The 20032-nt window shown below is 32.6% G+C and overlaps 1 long non-coding RNA gene across 2 annotated transcripts; it reads left to right on the forward strand.

Moving 5' to 3' along the window:
- The first annotated feature begins 3745 nt into the window (after nucleotides 1–3745).
- LOC134695967 (uncharacterized) lies at nucleotides 3746–12211 on the forward strand. Of its 2 annotated transcripts, none has more exons than XR_010102870.1 (3): nucleotides 3746–3826; nucleotides 6035–6122; nucleotides 11817–12211. It is a non-coding gene; the product is annotated as an uncharacterized LOC134695967 (long non-coding RNA). The 2 variants fall into 2 exon arrangements; XR_010102869.1 differs by lacking the exon at nucleotides 3746–3826 and adding an exon at nucleotides 5394–5663.
- The last annotated feature ends 7821 nt before the right edge of the window (nucleotides 12212–20032 follow it).

Consider the following 20032-nt stretch of genomic DNA (forward strand, 5'->3'; position numbering starts at 1 on the left):
CCAACGGAATGTTGAATCTACTACGGAGACGGAGATGTACAAATCCGCATTTGACATGTGCATTTTTAAAATTACTAGTCTATTTCCATTAGTGGCAAGGTTTCGGTGCAAAATATAGTTGAAATGCATTTTGTGTCCGGACACATGGACACAACGATAAATTTCAAATATTGAATATATAGTAATTCACACAAAATGTATGCTAACTATATTTTGCACCGAAAATAGGACCAGAGACATATATGTATTGTATACGGTAGTGTCACCTATATTCGTGGATATATCTATCTAGGCTCTACGCCCCCTTTGAATCCGCCACTGTTCAAACTTATAAAAAATGATGCCGTACCCCATCCTGATCCCCACTCCACTCTGGAAGTGCTACTCATATAGAGTTATCACCCACTACTAGTTCGGCACTTTGGACAGAGAACAAACAGAAAACAAAGCCGACCTAACGCGAACAGAACTTTGGATAAACAAGGCATGAAAAGAAATTTATACAGGGAGAGCTTGCTAGTACTGCATGCTAGTATTTGCATTTGTATGGTTAATACTACTATAAAAGAAAACAAAATGAATAGAAACACAAATTACTACAACATGTTTGGTAAAAACCTAGACGTCGACACAGGCAGAGGTCTTTTATTGTACATAGATAAACAACGACGCATCACAGGTCCATATGAATACAGAATTCCAAGAAAACTTATTTATTAAGATTAATTTAAATCAGTCAGACCAGCTATTATTAGGCTTAATATACAGGTCACCATCAAATAGATCACAGGAGTACACTAAACAATTAGATTTACTTACTTCTGAAGCGTGTAATAAAGGCTACTCACATATCTTAATAATGGGAGATTATAATTATCCAGAAATAAACTGGGATAGTTGGAATTCACCAGGTGATAGTACAGAAAGTAATGAATACAGATTTTTAGAAAATCTACAAGAAAATTTCTTATTTCAACATGTTACAAGACCAACAAGATGGAGAGGCACCAATACACCACATACCCTGGACCTGATTTTAACCAATGAGGAGAATATGGTCTCAAATTTAGAATACCAAAGTCCACTAGGAAAAAGTGATCACTGTACCATGAAATTTGACTTCAATTGCTACACAAAATATTAAAAGCAAACCTAAATTAATTAAATTATTCAGTAAAGGAAACTACATAAAAATAAAAGAAGAATTAAATAAAATTAAATGGCCAGAATTACTACAGAAAGAAAATGATATAAATGAAAACTGGAAATCAGTTTTAAGTATAATTCAAGATATGGACAAAAAGTATATACCAACAAAAGAAAGGAAACAAATCGGTAGAGGGAAAAATAATTCGGCCCAATGGACAAAAACACCATAGAAAAAATTAAAAGGAAAAACATCCTGTCAAAGAAGATTACCCATAATAACGACCCAGAAGTGAGGAAGGAATACAATAAGATAAGGAATCAAGTAAAAAGTAGGGTAAATAAGTTGAAGAGGGAATATGAGAAAAATCTATCAGAAAAAGCTAAAGAAAACCCTAAAGCTATCTGGAGATATATCAAGTCAAAAACAAAAACCAAAGAAGGAATTGCATGGGAACTTACATTTGGATCCAGAAGACACAAAATCAGATAAAACGGAAGATAACAGCAAAAAGGCCAAATTACTAGTAGAATACTTTTCCAATGTCTTCACAAAGGAACCTGATGGCGAGGTACCATCACCAACGCCTGTATTAGTAACTAATGATATGCCATATCAAAAAATTAAGGAAGAAGTAGTGCTGAAACATTTAAATGCATTAAAAATAGACAAATCTCCAGGGATGGATAAACTACACCCCAGACTGTTAAAAGAGATCGCTGAATCATTGGCAAAACCTTTATGTATCATTTATAATCAATCACTTGAAAGTAAGAGATGTACCTAACGATTGGAAGAATGCTATGATAAGTGCAATATTTAAAAAGGGTAATAAGTCACTAGCCAAAAACTATAGACCAGTCAGTTTGACATCAGTAGTATGTAAAATAATGGAGAAAATATTACGTGAATTTATAATAGAGCATATGAAAAAGAACAACCTATTCTCTAAAAAGCAATATGGATTTATTGCAGGAAGGTCAACTGGTCTCCAATTATTAGAAGTGATTGATAAATGGACAGAGGCACTAGATCAAGGATTAGACATAGACTGCATTTATACAGACTTTATGAAGGCCTTTGATAAGGTACCACATAAAAGATTAATAGCCAAAATCAAAAATCTAGGTGTCCATGAAGATATAGTAGGGTAGATAACGAGCTTTTTAGAAGATAGGAAACAAAGGGTCGTAGTGAATGGTGAAGAGTCAGACTGGGCTAACGTTACATCTGGGATACCCCAAGGATCAGTATTAGGACCACTACTATTTGTTTTATATATAAATGATCTCCCAGACCAAGTAGATTCTGATGCATACCTATTTGCAGATGACACTAAGATCTTCAGAATAATTAAAACACAAAATGACAGACAAATTTTACAAGAAGATCTTAATAAGATGGAATCCTGGAGTGACAAATGGCTACTAAAATTTCACCCAGAAAAATGTAAATATATGAAAATAAGTAAGAAATCTAATAGCACTGACCATCCACCAATCTATAGCCTACTAAATCATCCTATAGCACAAGTTAAAGATGAAAAAGATATTGGAGTCCTCATTGATGCAGAACTCACATTCGAAAACCACATTAGTGAAAAAGTGAACAAAGCAAACTTCATATTCGCAGTTCTTAGAAGAACATTTAAATACCTGGGAATAAAGACATTCATGCCACTATACAAAACCATGGTTAGAACACAACTAGACTATGCCAGCTCAGTCTGGTCCCCATACAAAAAGAAAGATATAGACAAAATAGAAGGTGTCCAAAGAAGGGTAACAAAACAACTACCAGGGATAAAAGACATGAGCTACCCAGAGAGACTAAAAAAACTAGGCTTACCTACATTATCCTATAGGAGAATAAGAGGAGACATGATCGAAACCTTCAAAACAATGAACGGATACTACGACAAAGAAGTTAGCTCATTTTTAAGAAAGGCAGACGATTCTCAACAAAGATGTAGTAGTAGGACCAACAGTAATAAAGTAGTTCATCAAAGATTCCAATCTAATATCCGTAAACACTCTTTCTCTGTTAGAATTGCTAAAACCTGGAACAAACTACCAGATAAAATAACAAAGTCACCATCGAAAAATTCATTCAAAAATCGACTAGACAAATATTGGTCAGACGAAGAATTATACTATAATGACTATAGAGCAGAAATATCCGGAAGTCACGGTCAAAATAGTATAAGAAACACATTAAACTACGAGTCTGGTGAAGAGGAACTTTGAGGGATCCTGTACTGGAAATCAACTATAAGTAACTATAAGTAAGTAATTTCTGAGTGAGCACATTTTTTATTTCATTTCGAATAGACAGAAAAAAATATTACAATCATTTCTTTTAATTATAACGTAGAAAACCATGAAACACGTTGATAATGTTACGGTGACATGACTAAATTATGTATATGGGCTGATAACAAAATAACGTCAGCCAATCAAAAGACATGTTACATCCAAAATTAAATTATTAGTACATGTATCTTAAAAACACTGCAGCTGCTAATAAATTATGCAAGTTATCGCTATTTAGTTCATTCCTGGAAAAACAGTCATTTATTCAACTTCCTGTTTAGGTCACGTGGGCCGAAAATGGAGGTCATCAGCAGTGGGCTGAGGGAGGAAAAACTTTTGAAAGTGATCATCAAGAAACTTTGATATAGTATGATCCACTTTTTTCGAAATTGAAATTGAAGTAAAAAAATATTTTGTTTGAAGTATTTACGGTAGTGTAAACAGGTCTCATTAAAAAGTATCATGCATGGTGAATTGTTTAAACAGGGTCCTAGATAGCTTCAACTGGATGAAAAAGTTGTGTAATTTTAGAACCTATCCGGAATGGAATAAATAGAGATTAGGTGTATTTTAACTTGCCCAATTTATTAGCAGCTGCAGTGTTTTTTAAGATACATGTACTAATAATTTAATTTTGGATGTAACATGTCTTTTGATTGGCTGACGTTATTTTGTTATCAGCCCATATACATAATTTAGTCATGTGACCGTAACATTATCAACGTGTTTCATGGTTTTCTACGTTATAATTAAAAGAAATGATTGCCTTTTCGAAATGAAATAAAAAAAAGTGCACACTATAAAAAAAACTCGCTACGCGCATTATTCAGTGTGCACCAAATTTTTTTAATTTTATTTCTTTATAGAAAGAAAAAATATTACAGTCATTCCTTAAATAACCTATTCTAAAAACAATCATAATAACCATAATTAATAGTTATCCCACAAGGATGCAGTTGTCAGTGTAAGACAGTGACATAACACTGACACACCAATTCCGAATGGGATAACTATTTTACATTCCATATCATTCAGATTAGAGAAAAAAAACATTTACATTTACAATTCAAAAGATCTAGTTTAGAATGCCACACAACCATTAAAATATACTTTATATATTACTATATGATGTATACCCTTTATGACCCCCGAACAAGATGAGTAGATATCAAACAATGTCATCAACTTGCCCCACTTGCCAATTGGCCCATACTTTATCCCACTTTACAAAAAAAAAATCCCTATTTTTGTTTAACGACTCGCCTCACTTTTGAAGTGTAAAATCAAATTGAAGAATCAGTCTGAAAACTCACCTATTAATGAAAAAGGTTTAAACCCCAATTAATTAAGGTCTGCCAACTCAGCCCACTTTAAAAAATCTTGCTTCCTTAAGTATGTTAAATAACTTTTAGTTCATATCCAGTTGTCCTGGTACCGTGTAGTGGTATGTGTCGTGGCTTGATATGCTAAAGGTCTTGCATGAGTTCGAATCCCAGCATATACACTGAATTTTTTCTACGTGAATTTTTATAGATATTCTTCTCCGTATAATTAATTAAGTTTTATAGTGGATTTGACATTCCTGCCAAAATGTTACAGAACAAAGGAAAGCATGCACAACAAAGAAACTCAAACTGGGGTGATCTGGTAGGGGTGATCCGTCTCAGATCACCCCTGTTAGAACAAAGGAGCTTGGATGTAATCTTTTGGTATTACATAACACTTGTATGCAATATTTCTGCAGATACAGATACAGATAAAAAAAAAATTGAATCAGATAATGATTGCCCCATATTGCATGAAACTGGCAAAACTTCCAGTGAATAAACTTATAGACAGACTAGCTGAGGTTAACAATTATTAATTCTTTTAATTACAATATTCTAAACATGCTAAATAGTATATATATATCTGATGAGTTAATATTTTTAATTCTAAGTTGCTTAGTGAGTAGTTTCAAGTCATGCACTAGTGATTGTCTTCATGGACCAATGAGTTAGGTTTGTTATAACCGTTTAGGTTTTACAAGTTTGGGGTATGACAACTCTCTCTTCTTTATAATGATTGGTTCATTAAGTCACATGTCTTTTTTTGAGGGAAATTCTATTGTCTTGGTTAGAATTTGCTTATATCTTGAACTGAGGGGTGTTGATATAGTTTGTACTCATATTTCATGGACATATTTGATTTTATAAATAAAAAAGGTAAGTTTTCTATAACATGTTATACATTTGTAATATGTCATATTTCAAGATATATAACTAATATGATTTTATTGCATAAAATGGTCAAAATGAAAGATTCTAGATATTTTGAAGGTTAAACATGTCAGGAATAATTTTGAAGTCATGTTCCAATATTTCTGGTATCGGTCCATTCACCCTGAGTTCGTTCGCCCATTTTTGTTTTGGGGGGGGGGGGGGGGGGATAAAAACTTTAAACATCGTAATCATTAAAAAAAAATATTAGCACACAATCAATTTGTTAGACAAATTACATAATATATCTCGGTTTAAAAGTGTATAAACAAATTTAACTTTTAGCAGCAACAGTCATGATTATGTTTTTATTGCAGATATTGAACCAGACTAAGATTGTACATGATGTAGTACCACAAGGGTTCCAGAGTTTTGTTTATACAGGACATTTGTACCTCATACAAGGTAGGTTTGCATTCTGTTTATTGTCTCGACTTGAAAATTATATAAATCAATAGTACTGACGTCACGCTATGTTTCTTTTAATTCTTATATTGATGGTCAATATGAAAATGATATGACGCCACACATAACACAGAATGCTTAAGTGGTTCCCTATATAATCAACAAAATTTTTCCCAAAACACGGAACCCTCCCCCTTGATTCGCCTATGACTGGTTTACTTTTATAAATTGTGTCTTGCAATTTAAATAAAGGGCCTAGTGAGCTTTTCTCATCACTTGGCGTCCGTCGTCGTCTGTAGTCATCCGTCGTCGTTAACTTTTACAAAAATCTCCTCCTCTAAAACTACTGGGCCAAATTTAACCAAACTTGGCCACAATCATCATTGGGGTATCTAGTTTAAAAAAATGTGTGGCGTGACCCAGTCAACCAACCAAGATGGCCGCCATGGCTAAAAGTAGAACATAGGGGTAAAATATAGTTTTTGGCTTATAACTAAAAAACCAAAGCATTTAGAGCAAATCTGATAGGATTTGATATTGTTTAACAGGTCAAGATCCATCTACTCTTAAATATTCAGATGAATTGGACAACTGGTTGTAAGGTTGCTGACCCTGAATTGGTAATTTTAAGGAAATTTTGCCGTTTTTTGTTATCTTGAATATTATTATAGATAGAGATAAACTATTAACTGCAATAATTTACAGCAAAGTAAGATCTAAAAATAAGTCAACATGACCAAAATGGTCAATTGACCCCCTAAGGAGTTATTGCCCTTTACAGTAAATTTTTAACAATTTTCATAAAATTTGTTAATTTTTACTATGGTAACATTTTCCGCAGAAACTACTGGGCAAATCATTATAGATAGGGATAATTGTACACAGCAAGAATGTTCAGTAAAGTTAAGATCTACAGTCAAACACATCACCATCACCAAAACACAATTTTGTCATGAATCCATCTGTGTCCTTTGTTGAATATTCACATAGACCAAGGTGATCGACACAGGCTCTTTTGAGCATCTAGTTTTATGCCCCACCTATGCTAGTAGAGGGGCATTATGTTTTTTATGCCCCACATAGAATAGTAGAGGGGCATTATGTTTTCTGGTCTGTGTATCCATTTGTTCAACCATCCATTCGACTGTTCATTCATTCGTCCGTCCGTCCCGCTTTCTGACAGGTTACTTAAGTTTTTAGTTGAGGTACTTTTTGTCGAGCCTTCGACTTTAGTCGAAAAAGCGAGACTAAGCATCCTACATTCCGTCGGTGTGGTCGTTGTCGGCGGCGTCCACAAATATTCACTCTGTGGTTAAAGTTTTTGAAATTTTAATAACTTTCTTAAACTATACTGGATTTCTACCAAACTTGGACAGAATCTTGTTTATGATCATAAGATAGTATCCAGAAGTAAATTTTGTAAAAATAAAATTCCATTTTTTCCGTATTTTACTTATAAATGAACTGAGTTTTTTTTCTGCAGGGAAACATAACATTCACTCTGTGGTTAAAGTTTTTTGAATTTTAATAACTTTCTTAAAATATCCTTGGTTTGAATCAAACTTTGGACAGAAACTTGTTTATGATCATAAGATAGTATCCAGAAGTAAATTTTGTAAAAAAATAAATCCATTTTTTCCGTATTTTACTTTCATTTTGACTTTTAAATGGACTTAATTTTTCTGCGGGGAAACATTACATTCACTCTGTGGTTAAAGTTTTTAAAATTTTAATAACTTTCTTTAAGTATCCTGGGTTTGTACCAAACTTGGACAGAAGCTTATTTATGATCATAAGATAGTATCCAGAAGTTAATTTTGTAAAAAGATAACTCCATTTTTTCTGTATTTTACTTTTAAATGGACTTAGATTTTCTTCCAGTTAACATTACATACAGTCTGCAGTTAAAGTTTTTAAAACGTTTATTAGATTCATTAACTATCCTTGATTTTTACCCAACTTGGACAGAAGCTTCTTACATTCAAAAGATAGTATCAAGAGGAATATTTTTATTGATTTGTTCCCTCATTTTTGTTGAGCCTGCCATTTACAGCAAAAGTAGGCGACACTGGGTTCTGCAGAACCCTTACAAATTTTTGATGAAGTTGAAGTCTAATCCACTTGAAACTTAGTACACATGTTCCCCATGGTATGATCTTTCTATTTTTATTACCAAATTAAAGTTTTGACCTTAATTCACAGTCCACTGAAAATAGAAAATGATAGTGCAAAGTTCAGGTTAAAGTTTTTGGTCTAGGTAGTTTTTGACACACATTCTTGTTATGTTATGTCATATCTTATTTTAATTTGAGGTTTACAAAGTATGCAAATATTTACTTTAAAAAATATGATTTAAATGTATGAAATATCTAATATGTTATTAATTTCAAATTAAATAAGATATCTCATTGAAAATACAACATATATTTTAAATTGATAGGATATCTTAAAAATTGAACGATATGAAAATGACTTCCAATGCACAGGACAGGGATATTAACCTGTCTTCATTTATCTAGCCCATCACATACCTACTATTCTGATTGCAATGTAATAAACTTTTGTCCAGGTCTGTGACTTTTGACGCAATAAGTAGACATATCACTCTGTGGTCTGTGGTCAAAGCTAATGAAATTTTGACTTAAATTTTTGTTAAAAAAAAAATCTGTTTAACCGTAATTTATACTTAATGGTCTTACTTTTTTTTATGCCAGTTAACATTATGGACATTAACTCTGTGGTTTAAATAACTTTCTTAAAATATCCTGGATGTCTACCAAACTTGGACAGAAGCTTGTTTATAATCAAAGACTAGTATCTAGAAGAATTTTTTTTGTTTTTCCAAACATTATTTATAAATGGACTTAGTTTTTGTCCAGCAGAAAGTCTGACATAGGGATAGTGATCCGGCTGCTACGGGAGAAGCAGTGGCGGATCCAGAACTTTTCCTAAAGGGGGGGGGGGGGGGGGGGGGGGCTGCTGACTGACCTAAGGGGAGGCCCACTCCAGTCATGCTTCAGTGATTCCCTATATAATCAACCAAATTTTTCCCACGAAAAGGGGGGCCCAGACCCCCTCCCCCTGGATCCATCTATGGGCGGCGATGTTAGCTAACTTTTTAAAAGCTTTATAGTTTAGAATGTGGAAGACCTGGATGCTTCATGCTTTGTATATATATGCCTCATGTTACGAACTTTCTGTCAGTCACATGTCCAATGTCCTTGACCTCACTTTCATGGTTCAGTGACCACTTGAAAAAAAAGTTCAGATATTTTGTAATGTTGAATTCTCTCTTATGATAAGTAATAGGAAAATCATATTTGGTATGTGCATACCTTGCAAGGTCCTCATGCTGGTCAGAGAGTTTTCACTTGACCTCAACCTCATTTCATGGATCAGTGAACAAGGTTAAGTTTTGGTGGTCAAGTTCATATCTCAGATACTATAAGCAATAGGGCTAGTTTATTCCGTGTGTGGAAGGACTGTAAGGTGTACATGTCCAACTGGCAGGTGTCATCTGACCTTGACCTCATTTTCATGGTTCAATGGTTATTGTTAAGTTTTTGTGTTTTGGTCTGTTTTTCTCATACTTTATGCAATAGATCTACTATATTTGTTGTATGGAATGATTGTAAGGTGTACATGTCTAGCGGGCATCTGACCTTGACCTCATTTTCATGGTTGTGGTCAAAGTTAAGTTTTTGAGTTTTGGTCTTGTTATCTAATACTATATGCCATAGGTCAACTATATTTGGTGTATGGAAATATTTTATGATCTATATGTCAGTCGCACAGGTTTTATTTAACCTCAACCTCATTTTCATGGTTCATTGCTCAATGTTAAGGTTTTGTAATTAGGCATATTTTTCTTAAAGTATGATAGGGAATAGGTCAACTATATTTGTTGTATGGAAGCATTGTTAGCTGTTCATGTCTGCCTGGCATGGTTCATCTGACATTGACCTCATTTTCATGGTTCATTGGTCTTTGTTTAGTTATCTTGGTTAATGTTAAGTTTATATGACAGTTTTTAATAAAGCTTTATACTTAGGACTATCAACATAATATCAATGATTAGTAAAGAAGGCGAGACATTTCAGCGTGTGCACTCTTGTTCTTCTAGATAACATTACATATAGTCTGCAGTTCAAGTTTTTAACATAACTGAGCTTGGATTTTTACCTAACGTACTTTGTTGAACCTGGGACTAACAGCAAAAGAAGGCGAGACACTGTTTTTTCATTTTGTCTAGTTCCTATGTACGAGTGGTAGATCCAGAAATGTTCATCAGTGGGGGCCCATTGAATGCCTAAGAGGGGACCCGCTCCTGTCAAGCTTCAGTGATTCCCTATATAATCAACAAAAATTACCCCAGAAAATAGGGCCCCTTTTAATCCACCTCTGGTACACACATTTTTACCTTTTGGTCCCCCTTCCCCCTCCTCTTATTCCCCTTTTGGATTTATCTGACATTGACACAACTTTCCCAGATTGGGGACTGTTAGGTGCTTCTCACTAACATGTCTAACCCCACCACAATATGTATGAATGTGTCTGTCCCAAGTCAGGAGACTGTAATTCAGGTTATTGTTGGCTGTCTCACATATTTGTTTTTTTTGTCTCGTCTTGACTGAGTCAAAAATGGAGACATAGGTATGCTGTTTCCGGCTTGTATTAGGTTGTGATTAGGTCAATTTATGGGGAACCACTAATGGTAGGTCAATGATATTTGGTATGCAGTTGTATAGGCAATTGGCATATTTCATTTTCATGGAGATTTTTTGACTCTGCCCCCTCAGTCATGGTCTATAGACTTTGAAAATTAACATGTATTTGTTTGTGATTAGGTTAGTTCAAGGGGAACCATTAGTGGTAGGCCAATGTTAATTGGTGTTCAGTTTTATAAGCATTAGCACATCTCATTTCCATGGAGAATATTTAGCCCGACCCCTCAGTCATGGTCTATTGACTTTGAAACTTTTGCTTAGTTTACATGTATTAGTTTGTGATTAGATTAGTTCTAATGTTAAGTCAATGATATTTGGTATTCAAATGTATTAGCATTTGAAAATATCATTTCCATGGAGATTATATAGCCCCACCCCTGATCATGGTTCATTGACTTTGAAACTTTAACATAGTTTACAAGTTAATGTTTGTGTTTATGTTTGTTTAAAGGGAATGACTTATAATGAGTCAATGGTAATTGGTATGCAGTTGTATTAGCAGTGGCACATCTCATTTCATGGAGATTGCTTAGCCGTGTACCTTCAGTCATTGTTCCTTATTTTGTACTTTTATTAGGGCATTAGTTTTTCTCGTTTGAATTATTTTACAATGGAAATTTTGGAGCCTTTTATAGCTGACCATGTCGTATGGGCTTTGCTTATTGTTGAAGTCCATACTGTGGCTTATACTACAGTTGTTAATTTCTGGTCATTTGGTCTCTTGTTGAGAGTTGTCTCATTGGCAATCATACCACATCTTTTTTTTTATAAAAAATTACCTATTCAAAATTTATCAAATTAAACTTTTCATATGAATGGCTGATTAAACTCAAACAAAAGGTATAGGAAGGTGTGGTATGAGTGCCAATGAGACGACTCTCCATCCAAATAACAATTTATAAAAGTAAACCATTTTAGGTCAAGCATTATAACTTTAGGAATAATAAATGTTATTTTTACTTTTCAGTATGTTGAGAGAAGTTCAGAACAAGCTATTATGTTTGAAGAGGAGTTGTCAGAACGTCATCTTTGAATAAAGTCAGTTGTATTAGAAGTGAAGCCTAAACAGAAATGAGACATTTATCAAATAATTCAAAGACTACATGGATTTTATCTGGACTAACATTTGTATGACCCAAATGTGGTATTTTTCATATGAAGACTTACAAGGCAAATAATTGGCTGTGGCAAACATGTGTATATATTTGACATGTTTAAAGACTTGAAGAACTTGTACTGCCTCCTTCAGATTTCAGTAGAATTTGTTTAAGACAGTAAATTCTGAGTATAAATTGGAAAATTTATGCTCATTTCTTATTTTCTTTCTTGAAACTTATTACAAAATAAATTCTTATATACTAATTCTTGAAATTTACAAGTTTATTTTTAGCCTGAACGTACAACTCAATGCACTGGTTATTCACACAGAAAACTACATTTATCTCTCAGCCATATTAAAAGAAAATGATAAATGGTAGGATTTCAAATGAGACAACTATCCTTAAAATAAATGCCAATGATCAAAGATAATGAATACCTTATAGTGTATCATGGATTCCATACGAAAGAGAGATTACTATATAAACATATTTTATATAAGGTATCTTATATACTTTATAAGATATCTCCTATAATATATAAGATGTCTTATACAATTTATAAGATATCTATGATATCTTCTATATTATAAAAGATATCTTATATAATTTATAAGATATCTAATAAAGAAAAGCATTAACTTATAAGATATCTCATTAACTTTATAAGATATTTTATATAGTTTATAAGATATCTCAAATAGTTTAAAAAGATATCTTATATAGTTCATTAGATATCTTATATAATTCATTAGATATGTTATATAGTTCATGCAATATCATACATAGTTTATGAGATATCACATATAGCTTATGAGATATCATATATAGTTTATAAGATATCTTATATAAAATATGTTTATAAGATATCTAATAAACTTAAGAAGATAAAGTATATGTACTATATCTTATATACTACATAGGATATCTTATAAACTATATACATCTAAGATATCTAATATATTCTATGTTATATAAGATATCTTAGAAAAACAGATTATATAAGATATTGTATTTGCTATATGAGATATCTTATTTATTTTATGAGTACATTATATTTAAGATATCTTATTAATTATATGAGATATCTTGAAATTGGAATAAATAGTAAAACAGCTTGCCATATAATAAACTTATAACAATTCATTGTTAGATAGATATGAGTATGTGGTATGAATGTCAATGAGGTAATTCACCATCCAAGTCATAATTTGTAAAGCTAATGATTAAATAAAATTGAGAATGGAAATAGGGAATGTGTCAGAGACAACAACCTGACCATAGAAAAAAACAACAGCAGAAGGTCACCAACTGGTCTTCAATGCAGCAGAAATTCCCGCACCCAGAGGCATCCTTCAGCTGGTCCCTAAACAAATATATACTAGTTCAGTGATAATGAACGCCATACTAATTTCCAAATTGTACACAAGAAACTAAAATTAAAATGATACAAGACCAACAAAGGCCAGAGGCTCCTGACTTAAGACAGGCGCAAAAATGCGGCGGGTTAAACATGTTTGTGAGATCTCAACCCTCCCCTGTATTTTGAAACTTTCTTGTTTTACTGTATAGTTGAGTTGCTGTCACACTGTGTTTACCAGAATGCAACATCTTATGCAATCCTAAAATTAGATATCTTGTATAGAAAAGTTATTTCACTTCTTAACACAGGCAACTTGGAATCAAGGTTTTTGTTATTATATTATTTCAGTTGTTACATTTAAAAATCATTTTCAGTGTCTGACATGAAAAACATGACAACATTATGTATCAGTTAGCATTGGATACTTGTGTACACGTATGGGAAGTTAAGTCGCCTTCTGTGTTTAGGGTTCACAGATACTATACCTCTGCTCTAGGTATAGTAACGTCCCCTACCATACGTATCAAGTATCCATTCTTACTGATACAAACTGAGAGTGAGGAGGCTCAGTTCGACTGATGTGCGGTGGCTCAGTCTGACTGATGTGCGGAGGCTCAGTCAAAACATTTTTGCTTTTATGGTACAAACTGAGAGCGAGGTGGCTCAGTCTGCATGTGAAGCTCTGTAACATGCTTTTAAGGGGAAATGGGTATTTTATTTGTTTTTATCAAATTTTATTGGGGATATTTTACTGTTTTTATCCAAATTTTAATTGGGGATATTTTACTGTTTTTATCCAAATTTTAATTGGGGGTATTTTACTGTTTTTACTGGTACAAACTGAGAGTGAGGGGGCTCAGTCTGCATGTGAAGCTCTGTAACATGCTTTTATGGGAAATGGGTATTTTATTTGTTTTTATCAAATTTTATTGGGGATATTTTACTGTTTTTATCCAAATTTTAATTGGGGGTATTTTACTGTTTTTTACTGGTACAAACTGAGAGTGAGGGGGCTCAGTCTGCATGTGAAGCTCTGTAACATGCTTTTATGGGGAAAAAAGGGTATTTTATTTGTTTTTATCAAATTTTAATTGGGGTTATTTTACTGTTTTTACTGATACAAACTGAGAGTGAGGGGGCTCAGTCTGCATGTGAAGCTCTGTAACATGCTTTTAAGGGGAAATGGGTATTTTAATTGTTTTTATCAAATTTTATTGGGGATATTTTACTGTTTTTATCCAAATTTTAATTGGGGATATTTTACTGTTTTTATCCAAATTTTAATTGGGGATATTTTACTGTTTTTATCCAAATTTTAATTGGGGGTATTTTACTGTTTTTACTGGTACAAACTGAGAGTGAGGTGGCTCAGTCTGCATGTGAAGCTCTGTAACATGCTTTTATGGGAAATGGGTATTTTATTTGTTTTTATTAGATTTTATTGGGGATATTTTACTGTTTTTATCCAAATTTTAATTGGGAATATTTTTTTGTTTATATCTGTTTTTATCCAAATTTTAATTGGGGGTATTTTACTGTTTTTACTGGAACAAACTGAGAGTGAGGGGGCTCAGTCTGCATGTGAAGCTCTGTAACATGCTTTTATGGGAAATGGGTATTTTATTTGTTTTTATCAAATTTTATTGGCCGGGATTTTACTGTTTTTATCCAAATTTTAATTGGGGGTATTTTACTGTTTTTACTGGTACAAACTGAGAGTGAGGGGGCTCAGTCTGCATGTGAATCTCTGTAACATGCTTTTATGGGAAACAAGGGTATTTTATTTGTTTTTATCAAATTTTAATTGGGGTTATTTTACTGTTTTTACTGATACAAACTGAGAGTGAGGGGGCTCAGTCTGCATGTGAAGCTCTGTAACATGCTTTTAAAGGGAAATGGGTATTTTAATTGTTTTTATCAAATTTTATTGGGGATATTTTACTGTTTTTATCCAAATTTTAATTGGGAATATTTTACTGTTTTCATCTGTTTTTATCCAAATTTTAATTGGGGGTATTTTACTGTTTAAGTGAAGCTCTGTAACTTGCTTTTATGGGAAATGGGTATTTTATTTGTTTTTATTAAATTTTATTGGGGATATTTTACTGTTTTTATCCAAATTTTAATTGGGGATATTTTACTGTTTTTATCCAAATTTTAATTGGGGGTATTTTACTGTTTTTACTGGTACAAACTGTGTGGGGGCTCAGTCTGCATGTGAAGCTCTGTAACATGCTTTTATGGGAAAAAAGGGTATTTTATTTGTTTTTATCAAATTTTAATTGGGGTTATTTTACTGTTTTTACTGATACAAACTGAGAGTGAGGGGGCTCAGTCTGCATGTGAAGCTCTGTAACATGCATTTAAGGGGAAATGGGTATTTTAATTGTTTTTATCAAATTTTATTGGGGATATTTTACTGTTTTTATCCAAATTTTAATTGGGAATATTTTACTGTTTTTATCTGTTTTTATCCAAATTTTAATTGGGGGTATTTTACTGTTTTTACTGGTACAAACTGTGTGGGGGCTCAGTCTGCATGTGAAGCTCTGTAACATGCTTTTATGGGAAAAAAGGGTATTTTATTTGTTTTTATCAAATTTTAATTGGGGTTATTTTACTGTTTTTACTGATACAATAAAATTAACGGTACCAATTTTCTGAGCCCCCTACAAACTGAGAGTGAGGGGGCTCAGTCTGCATGTGAAGCTCTGTAACATGCTTTTATGGGAAATGGGTATTTTATTTGTTTTTATTAGATTTTATTGGGGATATTTTACTGTTTTTATCCAAATTTTAATTGGGAATATTTTACTGTTTTTATCCAAATTTTAATTGGGGGTATTTTACTGTTTTTACTGGTACAAACTGAGAGTGAGGGGGCTCAGTCTGCATGTGAAGCTCTGTAACATGCTTTTATGGGAAACAAGGGTATTTTATTTGTTTTTATCAAATTTTAATTGGGGTTATTTTACTGTTTTTACTGATACAAACTGAGAGTGAGGGGGCTCAGTCTGCATGTGAAGCTCTGTAACATGCTTTTAAAGGGAAATGGGTATTTTAATTGTTTTTATCAAATTTTATTGGGGATATTTTACTGTTTTTATCCAAATTTTAATTGGGAATATTTTACTGTTTTCATCTGTTTTTATCCAAATTTTAATTGGGGGTATTTTACTGTTTAAGTGAAGCTCTGTAACTTGCTTTTATGGGAAATGGGTATTTTATTTGTTTTTATTAAATTTTATTGGGGATATTTTACTGTTTTTATCCAAATTTTAATTGGGGATATTTTACTGTTTTTATCCAAATTTTAATTGGGGGTATTTTACTGTTTTTACTGGTACAAACTGTGTGGGGGCTCAGTCTGCATGTGAAGCTCTGTAACATGCTTTTATGGGAAAAAAGGGTATTTTATTTGTTTTTATCAAATTTTAATTGGGGTTATTTTACTGTTTTTACTGATACAAACTGAGAGTGAGGGGGCTCAGTCTGCATGTGAAGCTCTGTAACATGCATTTAAGGGGAAATGGGTATTTTAATTGTTTTTATCAAATTTTATTGGGGATATTTTACTGTTTTTATCCAAATTTTAATTGGGAATATTTTACTGTTTTTATCTGTTTTTATCCAAATTTTAATTGGGGGTATTTTACTGTTTTTACTGGTACAAACTGTGTGGGGGCTCAGTCTGCATGTGAAGCTCTGTAACATGCTTTTATGGGAAAAAAGGGTATTTTATTTGTTTTTATCAAATTTTAATTGGGGTTATTTTACTGTTTTTACTGATACAATAAAATTAACGGTACCAATTTTCTGAGCCCCCTACAAACTGAGAGTGAGGGGGCTCAGTCTGCATGTGAAGCTCTGTAACATGCTTTTATGGGAAATGGGTATTTTATTTGTTTTTATTAGATTTTATTGGGGATATTTTACTGTTTTTATCCAAATTTTAATTGGGAATATTTTACTGTTTTTATCCAAATTTTAATTGGGGGTATTTTACTGTTTTTACTGGTACAAACTGAGAGTGAGGGGGCTCAGTCTGCATGTGAAGCTCTGTAACATGCTTTTATGGGAAACAAGGGTATTTTATTTGTTTTTATCAAATTTTAATTGGGGTTATTTTACTGTTTTTACTGATACAAACTGAGAGTGAGGGGGCTCAGTCTGCATGTGAAGCTCTGTAACATGCTTTTAAAGGGAAATGGGTATTTTAATTGTTTTTATCAAATTTTATTGGGGATATTTTACTGTTTTTATCCAAATTTTAATTGGGAATATTTTACTGTTTTCATCTGTTTTTATCCAAATTTTAATTGGGGGTATTTTACTGTTTAAGTGAAGCTCTGTAACTTGCTTTTATGGGAAATGGGTATTTTATTTGTTTTTATTAAATTTTATTGGGGATATTTTACTGTTTTTATCCAAATTTTAATTGGGGATATTTTACTGTTTTTATCCAAATTTTAATTGGGGGTATTTTACTGTTTTTACTGGTACAAACTGTGTGGGGGCTCAGTCTGCATGTGAAGCTCTGTAACATGCTTTTATGGGAAAAAAGGGTATTTTATTTGTTTTTATCAAATTTTAATTGGGGTTATTTTACTGTTTTTACTGATACAAACTGAGAGTGAGGGGGCTCAGTCTGCATGTGAAGCTCTGTAACATGCATTTAAGGGGAAATGGGTATTTTAATTGTTTTTATCAAATTTTATTGGGGATATTTTACTGTTTTTATCCAAATTTTAATTGGGAATATTTTACTGTTTTTATCTGTTTTTATCCAAATTTTAATTGGGGGTATTTTACTGTTTTTACTGGTACAAACTGTGTGGGGGCTCAGTCTGCATGTGAAGCTCTGTAACATGCTTTTATGGGAAAAAAGGGTATTTTATTTGTTTTTATCAAATTTTAATTGGGGTTATTTTACTGTTTTTACTGATACAATAAAATTAACGGTACCAATTTTCTGAGCCCCCTACAAACTGAGAGTGAGGGGGCTCAGTCTGCATGTGAAGCTCTGTAACATGCTTTTATGGGAAATGGGTATTTTATTTGTTTTTATTAGATTTTATTGGGGATATTTTACTGTTTTTATCCAAATTTTAATTGGGAATATTTTACTGTTTTTATCCAAATTTTAATTGGGGGTATTTTACTGTTTTTACTGGTACAAACTGAGAGTGAGGGGGCTCAGTCTGCATGTGAAGCTCTGTAACATGCTTTTATGGGAAACAAGGGTATTTTATTTGTTTTTATCAAATTTTAATTGGGGTTATTTTACTGTTTTTACTGATACAAACTGAGAGTGAGGGGGCTCAGTCTGCATGTGAAGCTCTGTAACATGCTTTTAAAGGGAAATGGGTATTTTAATTGTTTTTATCAAATTTTATTGGGGATATTTTACTGTTTTTATCCAAATTTTAATTGGGAATATTTTACTGTTTTCATCTGTTTTTATCCAAATTTTAATTGGGGGTATTTTACTGTTTAAGTGAAGCTCTGTAACTTGCTTTTATGGGAAATGGGTATTTTATTTGTTTTTATTAAATTTTATTGGGGATATTTTACTGTTTTTATCCAAATTTTAATTGGGGATATTTTACTGTTTTTATCCAAATTTTAATTGGGGGTATTTTACTGTTTTTACTGGTACAAACTGTGTGGGGGCTCAGTCTGCATGTGAAGCTCTGTAACATGCTTTTATGGGAAAAAAGGGTATTTTATTTGTTTTTATCAAATTTTAATTGGGGTTATTTTACTGTTTTTACTGATACAAACTGAGAGTGAGGGGGCTCAGTCTGCATGTGAAGCTCTGTAACATGCATTTAAGGGGAAATGGGTATTTTAATTGTTTTTATCAAATTTTATTGGGGATATTTTACTGTTTTTATCCAAATTTTAATTGGGAATATTTTACTGTTTTTATCTGTTTTTATCCAAATTTTAATTGGGGGTATTTTACTGTTTTTACTGGTACAAACTGTGTGGGGGCTCAGTCTGCATGTGAAGCTCTGTAACATGCTTTTATGGGAAAAAAGGGTATTTTATTTGTTTTTATCAAATTTTAATTGGGGTTATTTTACTGTTTTTACTGATACAAACTGAGAGTGAGGGGGCTCAGTCTGCATGTGAAGCTCTGTAACATGCATTTAAGGGGAAATGGGTATTTTAATTGTTTTTATCAAATTTTATTGGGGATATTTTACTGTTTTTATCCAAATTTTAATTGGGAATATTTTACTGTTTTTATCTGTTTTTATCCAAATTTTAATTGGGGGTATTTTACTGTTTTTACTGGTACAAACTGTGTGGGGGCTCAGTCTGCATGTGAAGCTCTGTAACATGCTTTTATGGGAAAAAAGGGTATTTTATTTGTTTTTATCAAATTTTAATTGGGGTTATTTTACTGTTTTTACTGATACAATAAAATTAACGGTACCAATTTTCTGAGCCCCCTACAAACTGAGAGTGAGGGGGCTCAGTCTGCATGTGAAGCTCTGTAACATGCTTTTATGGGAAATGGGTATTTTATTTGTTTTTATTAGATTTTATTGGGGATATTTTACTGTTTTTATCCAAATTTTAATTGGGAATATTTTACTGTTTTTATCCAAATTTTTATTGGGGGTATTTTACTGTTTTTACTGGTACAAACTGAGAGTGAGGGGGCTCAGTCTGCATTTAATCAATCCATTTTGTGAATGAGGGACAAAGGGA

This window comes from Mytilus trossulus, chromosome 14 (genome assembly GCF_036588685.1).
Source record: "Mytilus trossulus isolate FHL-02 chromosome 14, PNRI_Mtr1.1.1.hap1, whole genome shotgun sequence".
Classification (NCBI taxonomy): Eukaryota; Metazoa; Mollusca; class Bivalvia; order Mytilida; family Mytilidae; genus Mytilus; species Mytilus trossulus.